Consider the following 12,291-nt stretch of genomic DNA (forward strand, 5'->3'; position numbering starts at 1 on the left):
CTTCTACCCACCCCACCTGCTACCCCCGCCCAGAGCCCGTCTTGGACTCGGAATCCGGAATCCGCAGCGCCGGGGCAGGGGGATGAAGCCGGGCCTCTCCTCCTTTCCCCCTGGGGTAACACTGGGTTGTCATAAAGCGGGGCCCGCCCGCACAGAGGTGGGAACCCAGCGCTTTATTAGCCTGCCTTGACATCGGGGCTCAGGGAAGAGGAAAAGCAAAGAGAAGCCACAGAGGGTGGCACTGAAGGGCTGCCTGGCCATCGCCGAAATAAGCCAGGCTGCCATCGGAGGGGAAAAGTCGGGCCCAGCTCTGGGGGGAAGCTCTGAGGGGCAGAACCGGGGGCTTGCGAAGGTACCCCCTCCCTGGACAGGGGCCGAAACCCAGACTCGGAGTGAGGTGGCCACGTCCAAACAGCCAGCGACGGCAGAGCTAAGATTCAAACGGGATCTCTCGAGGCCAAGTCCAGGCTCGGTGCCCTTAACCTTGCTGCCCCAGCAAAGCTGAGATAGATGAGACCGGGAGACCTGAAAAGGAGCTTGTCCCATTCTCTGGGGGAATCTCCCACGGTGGTGATGCAGCAGCACCACATCCTCTGAGTCCCCGGGGCTCTGCCCTCCAGAACCCCAGAGCCCGGTGGGGCGGTGGGTAGGACGGCCGGCCGCTCTGAGTCTCTGCAGGCCAGGAGAGAGACACAGCTGCCCCAGCTACCAGGACACCTGCCTGGTGCTCGGGGTGACGTGTACTAGGCGGAGAAGCCAGGATTGCAAACCCAGGTAGCCTGGCTCCCAGGCCCAAGCACCCAACTGTTTCGCCCAGGTCACCCCTCCCTCCTCCTTTCTGGGGTCACTTCACTCAGCATTCTTGTTCAGAAGCCCCCCCCAATTCCCTGAGGTCCCTGGTGGCCTGTCAGGGTGCCCCACCCAAAAGGCAGGCGCCCTGCTCAGTGTAGGCCAGTTGGACTCTCTGGTGCTTGACTCGGGCTGAGTGACACAGGGGACTTGAGTCACCCTCCCGGTGGTCACCCCAACAAGCCCATTTCTGGCAGAGCTCTCTGGGACCACCCTTGCTTCTCCAGCTTTTCCTTCACCACTGCTCACTGTCCAGCTTCCTCCCAGTAAACGGGTTTTCTCCCTGCTTGTTAGCCAGAATTGGGTTCTGGAATCCAACAGCCCCGTGGATACAACCATCCCAGAAATGATTTGCTCTTCATGTCATATACGTTTGGTGGGCACCAAACATGTGCCCAAACAGACCTGGATTCAAAGGTGGGCCCTACCTCGTATCAACTGTTGTGATCCTGAGGAAGTGACCTCGCTTCTCTATCTGATCTTCCCCTCACTCGTCTAAAAAATGAGGATATTACCTTGTGGTGCAATTATAAGGATGATGCTCCAGGAAGAGGAGAGAGCAGGTGCAAAGAATTGGAAGTAACTGTTTGCCCTTGACCACAGTGGTGGGTTGCATTAATGGTCTCGATTCTTGACTCCTCCCTGTGTCCATCCCCTTTGCCGTGTGACTTTGCAGTGTCCTCCTTATTGTGGGTGGGAGGTCCTTCCCTACCTCTTCACTCTGGGCTCAGCCATGTGTGTTGGCCAATGGATGATCTCAGACATGGCTCAGGAAGACCCTTGAGACGAGCTTGCAGAAATGAGTTTGCTCTTTTATGCTGCTCCCATGGGCTGCAGATGGGCAGACCCGGGCTTGCCCACCTGTCTCAGGAGGAAGATGAGAGACATGTGGCGCACAGCCATCCCTAACTGAGCGCAGCCCGGATCAGCTGAGCCCCAGCCGACTGCAGACTTACAAGTCAGCTCAGCTGAGACCCGCAGAGCTGGTCAAGTTCAGCCTGGATCAGCCAACCCCCCTGTGAGTCATCACAGACATGTGAGAAATAATACATGTCATTGTTATTTTAAGCCACTGAGATTTGGGATATGTTGTTATGGGGCAATAATTGACTCATAAACGGGTACCCAGAGGTAGGGTGCTGCCATGACCAAACATAAAATAGGCAGTATTGGTTTGGGGGACTGGGTGGTGGGGATGAGCAAACTATTATAGAAAAACAGTAAGGAAACTGGTATTGGAGGCTGGAAAAATGGCAACCCACATTAGGCAGTGCTGAGTCGTTTGGTCAAACTGTTGTCTATAGTAACTTGGGAAATAACAAGTGTATCTAATGAACTCTTGGACTGGGCAGAGAGATTTCCAGGCAGAATATCGAAAGCATCAGTTGGCTTTTATGGCTGTGTTTAGTAAGGTACTAAAAAAAGAGATGAGCTCAGAAAATAACTGGTCAGTTTGCAAATAGAATTAGAAGGACTGTAGAGAAGTTAGAATCTATTCTGTTGATATGGTTTTGGTACAACAAGTAGAACGGAATCAAAGACATAGGGAACCCACAAAGTCTTTAGAAACCAGTCATATTGATAGAAGGACTCTCAGCCTGAATTAAAAGAGAAACTGTTCAAAATGTAAATAGATCTCAGGGTAGGAAACAATTTGATTGTTTCAAGGATGTATTTTACAGTGCCTTCAAAAGTGACCCAGGAGAGTACCAGAAAAGAGGCTGGACCAGGAGCCATGGAGAGCCATGCAGACGGGCCCCTCTCCCAGAAGAAGATCTGGGGGCCAATCGGGGAACATTACCTGCCCTCGAGGTTTGGGTGACAAGAGACATTTTCCCAGCGGGATTTCAGAACTGCCGTGGACCGGGGACTGCTATGGCCCTCCTTTTTTCCCTGTTTGAATGGCAGTGTTGATTGCAGGCATCCTGTTCCTAGGTCACCGCTGCATATTGGAGGCGTGGGAGACAGATACTTGCCCTTTGGCGTCTGGAGCAAGAGGAGCTACATCCGGGCTTGATGCAGATCACGAGAGAGGAGACTACGAGCTTGCTGCCATTGGTTGTTTTGAATTCTTGCTATGGTAGTGAATTTTGCATGCCAGAAGGACCTGGATAATTGGGGTCATCAGGGTGGAATGTGATAGGTTTGACTGCCTTAAGGGATCCAGTTCTTCCCCCTTCCCTGTATCCGTGTCCTTCACCATGCAACATTGCAATGCTGTCCTATTGTGGGCAGGGGCACTTCCCCATTCCTGACCCTGGGCTTGGCCCTGTGACTTGCTTCAGACAACAGGACGTGAGCAGACAAGAACAAAAGCAGAGCCTGGACCAGGGCTCCCCAGACGGGGCTCATCCCCTTGCCCCTCTGACAATGCCACGAGGAGGACGTGCTCAGGCTAGCCTAGTGACGCACGGGGACCGATGAAAGGCACATGTGGCAGAGCGAGCCAGCCAGCTTCAGACTTACGTGGCCCCTTCAAGACCCATAGAACCACCCAGCCAATGCCGTCTAAATCAGCCAATCCCGGCCACTCCCCTCGCACGAAAAAGAATGATTGCTGTCTTAAGTCACAGAATTTTGAAGTGATTTTTTATGCAACAGTAGCTAGTCTGATACAGCTACAAAATGGAGTTTTTCTCCTTGGGAGGCTGCTAGTCATGCATGAAGACCAGGTGAACCCTTTCTCTTACTGTGAGAATTCTTCTAATTCCAATCACGACAGCAATGACCACGAAAGCTCCTACTTATTGAACCCTTATTGACAGGCCTTGTGAGAAGAGCCGCGTAAGTGTTATGTCATTGAATTGAATTCTTACAACAACCCTAAGGGGTGGATGTGATTATTCCCGTTTTACAGATGAACAATAGTGAGGCTGAGAGAGCTGAAGAAACCAGATCTAGGTCACACAGCTAATTCGTAGTAGAGTTGGGATTCAACCCCAAGCCAGCCTAACTCCAAAACCTGCCTTCAGAGGGTTTTCTGACTATTTATGGTGTGACCATATTCATTATAATCTCAAAGAGAAAAAAAATTACCTCGTAAACAGAACAAAAACACCAATGACCTTATTCTGAGTATTGCAGTAACTTTTTTTGTGTATATACTTAGCTGTACTCTAATTAGTTGGTTCGTATGAGATGATTAAAAAGGGGCCGAAGATAAAAGGTTTCTTTTTTCCCCTTTTCCGGTACACGAAGGTGCTATTTGCATGTTTTTTCGTGTTTGTTGTATGTGTGAAACAATGTTGTCCAACAATGAACAGGAATTTTATTTTGCTGAGTTGTTCTAACAACAACAACAACAACAACAACAACAACAACAACAACAACAACAAATGCTTCTTCCTTGGGAAGAAGTGACTCCATTCTTTAAGCTGCCCTGAGGCTCACACAGCGCTTGCTGGGTCTGTTTTCCCAATAGAATGTAATAGAGGAAATTCTGTAAACAGGTGTTGGAGCACTGAAGTGAAAGGGGGACACTCGGATAACATTGGGGTAGACACCGCAGGAGGCTGCCATCACCCCTAGGACCGGGAACAGAGGGGAGAGGTCTGAACCTCATGGCTGGGAGTGGGGACCCATTGAATTGGCACTCAGTCTTCCGGGAAGTGGCCCTGCCTGGCCCATGCTGGTGCCTCTGAGGGGGCAGAGTGTATTTATGACTTGCCAAGGACATCAAGGAACACAGCTGGCTGGTTGGGGGATGGAAGTTCCTTTGTTCCATACATAAAGAGGATGCCCAAGGAGAAGGAACGACACCAGGGAGAAACTGGGGCTTGGATTGGGCATCAGAAGATGGTCAGGATTTGGATAATTTAAGAAGAAATCTAAAGGAAGGAGTCACTTAGCCAAAGTCCTGGGATGAGGACGGGGCAGGGTAGGGACTGAACACAGATCCAAGTATGTGCACTTCTCACTACCCAGTACTGTCTTGGGGAACGACCCTCCCTTGGAAGGTCCGTCCAGCCACTGTCACAATGGCTGTGAGCACCTGTAGCCCTGGGTGGGAGCTGGGAGGGGCAGGTGACAGCGGCCTTCTGAGAGGTGGTCAGAAGAGTGTGGTGGTCATAGGCACGGAATCTGTAGCAGGAGGCTTGGGACCTAATCCTCACTCTGCCACTAATTAGCCATGTGACCTCAGGCAAGTCACTTAACCTCTTTTATTTTTAAACTTTTCATTTTGAGAGACTTAGATTTACAAAAGAGTTGCCAAGAGAGTTCCCATATACCCTTCGCCCAGCTTCCCCTGATGTTGACATCTTACGTTACTATGATACATTCATCCCAGGTAGGAAATTAACACTGGCACATTACAGTTTACTAGACTGAGACTTTATCTGCATTTCCAGTTTTTCCACCCATGATCTTGTTTTGATCTGGGATCTAATGCTGGATACAACGCTGCATTCAGATTCCACCTCTTTCTGCTTCAGTCCCCTCAGTTGCAAAATGGGGATGATGGTAATGACAGACTGTGTGAGGATCAAGGGATGCACCACACATGTCCAGTACTTAGATGGTGCCTGGCGTGGGGAGGTGCTATGTACGTGGAGGTCACGATTATTTCCCTTAACCTAGCAACACTTTTCCACACCCTCCGGAGTATATCTTAGAAGACCAGCTGGGGCCTCTACCACTCACTGGGGACTCAGGTTCTTTTGTAACCCCTGGCAGCCTAGGTTGGTGACAGCCAACCCCAGATATCATCCATGAGACCCAAGGGTCACTTTCTCTACCCCTGTAAATTCACCAGGGGCAGTGGCTAGGGACTCACTTTAGAATCAGGCAGGCCTGGGTTCAAATCATGACTTGAACGAGAACGGGGGGTGGGGTAGTTCCATCCATCCTCCTGTCATCTAACAAGTCGTCACTGAGGGCCTACTTATCATGCCCGGCTCTGTATGAGACACTTCCAGGCACCATCTCATTGAACCCTCCCAACAATGCCCTGGATGGTGAATGTTTTCACCCCCATTTTACAGATAAGGAGACTGAGGCTCAGAGTGTTTGAATGACTGGCCAAAGTCATACAGCTAGGAAGTAAGGGAGCCAGGACACAGGCCCAGATCCTTTGGGTGTGCCTGAAACACAAACCCTTAGTTGTTCTTCTTTCTGAGCATCGGCCCTGTTCGTAACAGCTGCATCACTGGGTACTGGGCATGGTTCTGAGCACTTAACATGAATTCAACCAGTCAATAAAAGCTTTTTGTTTTAATCCACTCACTCCTTATAATAGCTCTTTGAGGTAGGTACTATTATTATCCTTATTTTACAGATGAGGCACAGAGACGTTAAGTGACTTGCCCAAGGTCACACAGCTGGAAAGTGACAGAGGCTTTGATTCCAGACTGTCCACCTCCAGCATTTGCACTCTTCAGCCCTGAGCCACACTGCTGCATACTCATCATTTTTGGCCGTCAGGATTTCACAGGCTCAGGGCTTGAGGGGCCCCCCACGTTCCTGGGGGTGGTGGCGGACAGGACACAGAACTGCCTCAGAAATAGCAGAGACAGGAGCAGAAATAGAGCAGAATAGGAGGACAAATAGAAGCAGAAATAGGAACGTAGAGAGAGGGAGGGCAGCAGAGCATCGTCTGGGACAGCCTGAGACCCTCCTCTCCCAGTCACGATGCCACCTGGAAGGCCTGGCCGAGTGCCTGGTGCTGGCGAGGCTCTGGGAGGGGAGCACAGCGGTGGGCACGTATGGTGGTGCTGCCTGAGACCACCCTCGGGGAGCCTCTGGCTGCCTCCCCCAGGGAATGCCCTGATGGCCTGGTCGGGCATTTCTGCAGAAGCATCAGCTGGGGAGAAGAGGGTGCGTGGGGAGGTGGGCAGAGAGGAGACGGAACAATATGGCCAAGGCGGGGGGCAGCTGGGCAGAGCGCAGAGGAAGCTGACATATGTGATTCTGTTAGCCAGGCAGCGTGCTCAAACGAGGGCAAACATGTATGCATGGGCACGGAGCCCATGCAAGCCCAGCAGAACAGTACAGAGAGGGCTCAGCCTGCCCAGGAAGTCATTGCATGGGTCTGCATCACGCTAGGAAAAGCAGGGAGTCAGGGTTTGCTGCGACCAGGGTGTGGGGTGGGGGTGGGGCGGAGAGAAGACCCGAAGCTGCCAAGTGTCATGCCCCCTGCGTGCCCTGAGGCCCAATCCACTGTCAGCCACCCTCTCTTCCAGCCACCCTGGGAGGTGGGGAGTATGGAGGCTCTGAGAAATGCACTGATTTGCCCCAGTTCACACGGGTACTAATTGTGAGGTAGGGTGTCTCAGATAGTATACTGCTCTGAGGAGGGCGGGGTGTTCAAGACTCTCAGAGCTTCCACACCAGGCTGGCCTCCCAGCTTGCAACCCCACCTGCTGTCATTTCTGGCTTTGAGGTGTGGAGGGGATTCCAACGCAGCTCATGGGCTCTGGAGCTCATACCTAGCGGGGGAGGCAGCCAGAAAGGTCAACCCACAGCCGTCGGGGCAAAGACAGACTTGGGGGCTTTAATATATATACACGTTAGAAGGGCAAAGAATCCAGCACTCCATTTAGTTTGAAGTGGATGAGGAGTGAGACGTTCAGGCAAAGCTTTAAAGAACTAGACCGAGGGGCACCTGGGTGGCTCAGTCAGTTAAGCCTCTGACTCTTGATTTTGGCTCAGGTCATGATCTGAGGGTCATGGGATTGAGCCCTATGTCGGACTCTGCATGGGGTGTGGAGCCTGCTTGAGAGTCTCTCTCCCTCTGGCCCCCCCCCCCACTTGCTCTTGCATACTCTCTCTCTCTCTTTAAAAAAATAAAAAAGTAATAAAGAACTAGACTGAGAAAGGTCTCAAGGAAAAAGAAATAGGCCAACAGGTGGAGGGGAGAGGGGCAGAGTCCGTGTTTACTGCTGACTACATGGATGGCCCCAGTGAATGGCCTCCCTGTACCCACACCTTTTGTGATGAGACTTTGTAGCTCCTTCCCACCCCCCAACCTAGGATGCCCTTGGTACTTGCTTTGGCAGAGAGAATGCAGCAGGAGTGTGCCACTCCTGAGCCCAGGCCATCCGTAAGAGGTCTTGCATGCTGCCACTCACTCTCTTGGACCCTGGCCTCCTCAGTGTGAACAGCATGGCCTTAGCCTCCTGGAGGATGAGACACCACTTGGAGCCGAGCCAAGTTGCTGGTTGTCCCAGCTGAGGTCCTGGCATTTGAGAGAGCCCAGCCCACAGCTCCTCAGCCAGCTGAACACAGATGCAGACATGCATGAGAGAGCCAAGTTCAGAACTGCCCCCTCTGACCCACACGCTCAGAGGCTAAAGAGATGCATACTCTTAAGCCATGGGGTTTTGTGGTTTGTTACGCAGCATTATTGTGACAACAGAGAACCAATCCAGTGCTCAGTAAAGGCAGAGGGAATGGAAAGATGAAGACTTGGAGGTGGAATATGGACAGGTGCTTGTGGATGGGGAGCAGCCCAGAATTTCTTTTCTTTTTTTTTTTTTTAAGATTTTATTTATTTGACAGAGAGATAGAGAGCACAAGTGGGCAGAGTGGCAGGCAGAGGGAGAGGGAGAAGCAGGCTCTCCGATGAGCAGGGAGCCCGATGCGGGGTTTGATCCCAGGACCCTGGGATCATGACCTGAGCCGAAGGCAGCTGCTTAACCAACTGAGCCACCCAGGCACCCCAAGCCCAGAATTTCTTAAAGGGAGAACTGAAGATACCCCCAAAGTACCCTCCAGCCAGCAACCCTGAAACCTCCAAGGCAGGCTGACTTGGCTGGATGTTGAATGATGGATTAAGTGAGGGTCTGATCACCTGACTGTCTGATCACCAGCCTGACGCTGATCACCAGCCTGACAAACAGGCTCAGTGGTGGGATGTTTCCTCTGCCCATTTTGTCCTATTTGCCAGTGGCCGGGCTTTTGAAACTCCTACCCTCAGCCAAAGCTGCTCTCACATTCTCAGTGGATCCTGGTGGAAGGTTTTCTCATAGACGAGATTTTCCTGATGCTGAGCAAGAACTTCCAGAAACTCCTGGAACCTGCACCTCAGCTCTGCCTCTTGGTGACTTTAGTCACCACACTCATGCCTTCTGTTATGGACTGATGTTTGGGTGCTCCACCAAATTCATATGTTCGAATCCTAACCTTCCATGTGATGGTGTTAGGAGGAGGGCATTTGAGGGTGTTGGGAAAACTGGACAGCTACCTGCAAAAGAATGAAACTGGACCATTTTCTTACACCATACACAAAAATAAACTCAAAATGGGTTAAAGACCTAAATGTGAGACTTGAAACCATAAAAATCCTAGAAGAGAGCATAGATAATGATTTCTCTGACATCAGCCAAAGCAACATTTTTCTAGATAAGTCTCCTGAGGCAAGGGAAACAAAAACAAAAATAAACTATTGGGATGACATCAAAATAAAAAGCTCCTGCACAATGAAGGAAACAATCAACAAAACTAAAGGACAATCCTTGGAATGGGAGAAGATTTTAGCAAAGGACATATCCGATAAAGGGTTAGTATCCAAAATATGTAAAGAACTGATACAACTCAACACCAAAACCACAAAAAATCTAATTAAAGAATGGGCAGAAGACAGGAACAGATATTTCTCCAAAGAAGACATACAGATGGCCCACAGACACATAAAAAGATGCTCAACATCACTCATCACCAGGGAAATGCAAATCAAAACTACAATGAGATATCACCTCACACCTGTCAGAATAGCTAAAATCAAAAAACACAAGAAACAAAATGTTGGTGAGGATGTGGAGAAAAAGGAACCCTCGTGCACTGTGGGTGGGAATGCAAACTCGTGCAGCCACTGTGGAAAACAGTATGGAGTTTCCTCAAAAAATTAAAGACAGAATTACCATATGATCCAGTAATTTCACTACAACAACTAGATGGATGGATAAAGAAGATGTGATATATAGATGATGAAATATTACTCAGCCATAAAAAAAGAGTGAAATCTTTCCATTTGCAAGAACATGGATGGAGCTAGAGAGTATAATGCTAAGCAAAATAAGTCAGTCAGAAAAAGATAACTATCATATGATTTCACTCACATGTGAAATTTAAGAAACAAAACAAATGAACAAAGGGGAAAAAAAAGAGAGAGAGAGACACACACACACAAACCAAGAATCAGTCTCTTAACTATAGAGAACAAACTGATGGTTACAGGGAAGGGGGGAGCTGGGTGGGGGGATGTGGGAAATAGGTGAAGGGGATGAAGAGCACATTTACCATGATGAGCACTGAGTAATGTATAGAATTGTTGAATCACTATATATTGTACACTTGAAACTAATATAACACCGTATGTTGACTATACTAGAATTAATTAAATTAAATTAAAAAGGGAGGGCATTTGGGAGGTGTTAGGTCATGAAGGTGGGGTCCTCATGAATGGGATAAGTGTCCTTATAAAAGAGACCCCACAGAACTCTCTTACCCTCTCTGCAACCCAGAAGAGGGCCCTCACCAGAAGTGGGCCAGATTGGCACTCTGACCTCAGACTTCCAGCCTCCAGAACTGTGAGAAATAAAAGTCTGGTGTTTATAAGCACCCAGTCTGTGGTGTTCTCTTACAACAGCTCAGGTGGACAAAACATCTTCTGTGTGTCCATTGCTCGATGGCCGTAAGAGGTTGGTCATTCTGCCGTTCTAGGTGTTTGGAGTCGGGGGGAAGGCCTTACCTGTGACCAGATGACATAGGAAGCTGGAGTCAGGATAGGTAATGTTGCGGGGGGGGGGGGGGGTCTTAGATGTGCCTCCCCCTCTGCTGGAGTTACCAGTGCTGCTGGGGGTGGGGAGACCTGCAGGCCTGGAAGGAGCCCGAGCTGGGAGTCTGGAAGCCAGCCCCCGGCCTAGCACTGCCCCAACCACTGTGACTCTTGGGAAAGACCTTCCCCAGGGACTCCCGGGGGATCTTTGTTTGTCAGGTGGAGGGTGGAGAGTCTAGGGAAGCTCTGCAATCCTGTCCTGGTCTCCAGCCTGCACCTTTGGGGCACTATTCCCTGAAGATTAGCGTCTGAAAAGGCAAGGAGGCTACCTGTGTGCGCTGGGAGCCCTTCGCACCTGCTCCTGGGTGTGATTCCCCAGGAGTTCGAGGGAGGCCCAGAGGGCTTCCGAGATTGTGCCCACATTCCACAGCCAGTAAGTGGCCAAGGCTGAACCAGAATCCCAGTCTCAGGCCCTGTGAGGATGCTGTGTGCGACAGAGCTGGGACCTAGCGCAGCTGCACGCCCACTCTGGCCAAAGCACAGGGAGGAAGTAGATGAGAAGTGAGCTAGTTCACTGGGAGCAGACGAAAGGGAGGCCTGCCTCTATACCAAAGAGTGAAACTGGAGAAGGGGGGCATCGGGGGTCCTAAGCCTCCGCTCTGTTGCCGAGCAGGGTGAGGAAATGCTCCCCGTGTCCTGACTCTGGGGCTCCAGTTGGAAATGGGGTTGCAAGGTAAGCTCTCCCTTCCCTCTCCAGGCAGATCCCCCTATCCCCAGGACGGCCACTGCTGCCCTCCCACCCAGGTTGGAACCCTCCCCTCAGCCTGGGTCACTCTAAGGCTGGTTACCTGTGGGAGCTAAAGAGCGCTGGCCTTGGAGTCAGGCAGCTCTGAGTCAGGCCCTGGTTTTCTAACACTTCCACCTCTCTGTGCCTCAGTTTGCCCATCTGTAAAATGGGGATAAGCAGAGCGATGACCTCCCAGGGTTGGGGGAAGGACAGGGCCCTTGGGTGTCTGTGTTTGCGGTTTGGATTCACGGGGCAGAGGGTAGGAAGGAGGGGCCCTCAGGGGGTCTCCCCACAGGTACCCCCTAGTACTGGTGTCTCACTCCCCTCCTCAGAAAAGGGGAGGTAAAAGCTGCTTCGGTCCCTCTCCCTCAGGGCATTTTTGAAAAAGCACAGTGATTTCCAAGACAAACCCAAGTCGTGAGCAGTTCCCACTGCAGGTGCCACATTTTGGACTCATCCCACGGTCATGTTTTGTTTCTGCTGAACCCAGGCCCCCGCACTCTGGGCCCAGCGCTCCTCCCTCGGGCACCGGCTGTCTCCGGGCGGCCGGGGCTGGTGCCCACTTCTCCTCCCAGCTCTCCCGGGATTTGCACGCCCCGCAGACGCCAGGACGCTCGCGCTGCCCGGGGAGATGATGGAGTGTGGGGTTTGGAATCCGCAGCCGCGTCCCCCAGGAGCTTTCAGCTCCGCGAAGGCCCCCGGCGGCGCCCTCCCACCCCCCCGCCTGCTCAGGGAGAGATCGGGCTCCCGGCTCAGTCCTCCGCCCCCCAACAGCCCCCGCCCCTCCCCGGGCCAATGACCCCCCCCACGCCGCGGAAAAACCTGGGGCGGCGAAAGCACCGCCCCCGAGCGGGCTCAGGAGTGGCAGGAAGAGCAGCCAATGATGGTGGCGGCTGAGCATTACATCATCACCGTGGACTCCCATTGGTTGGGAACACAG

Source organism: Mirounga angustirostris, unplaced genomic scaffold (assembly GCF_029215605.1).
Source record: "Mirounga angustirostris isolate CCGP_5_RB_7025 unplaced genomic scaffold, mMirAng1.0.hap1 SCAF_9, whole genome shotgun sequence".
Lineage (NCBI taxonomy): Eukaryota > Metazoa > Chordata > Mammalia > Carnivora > Phocidae > Mirounga > Mirounga angustirostris.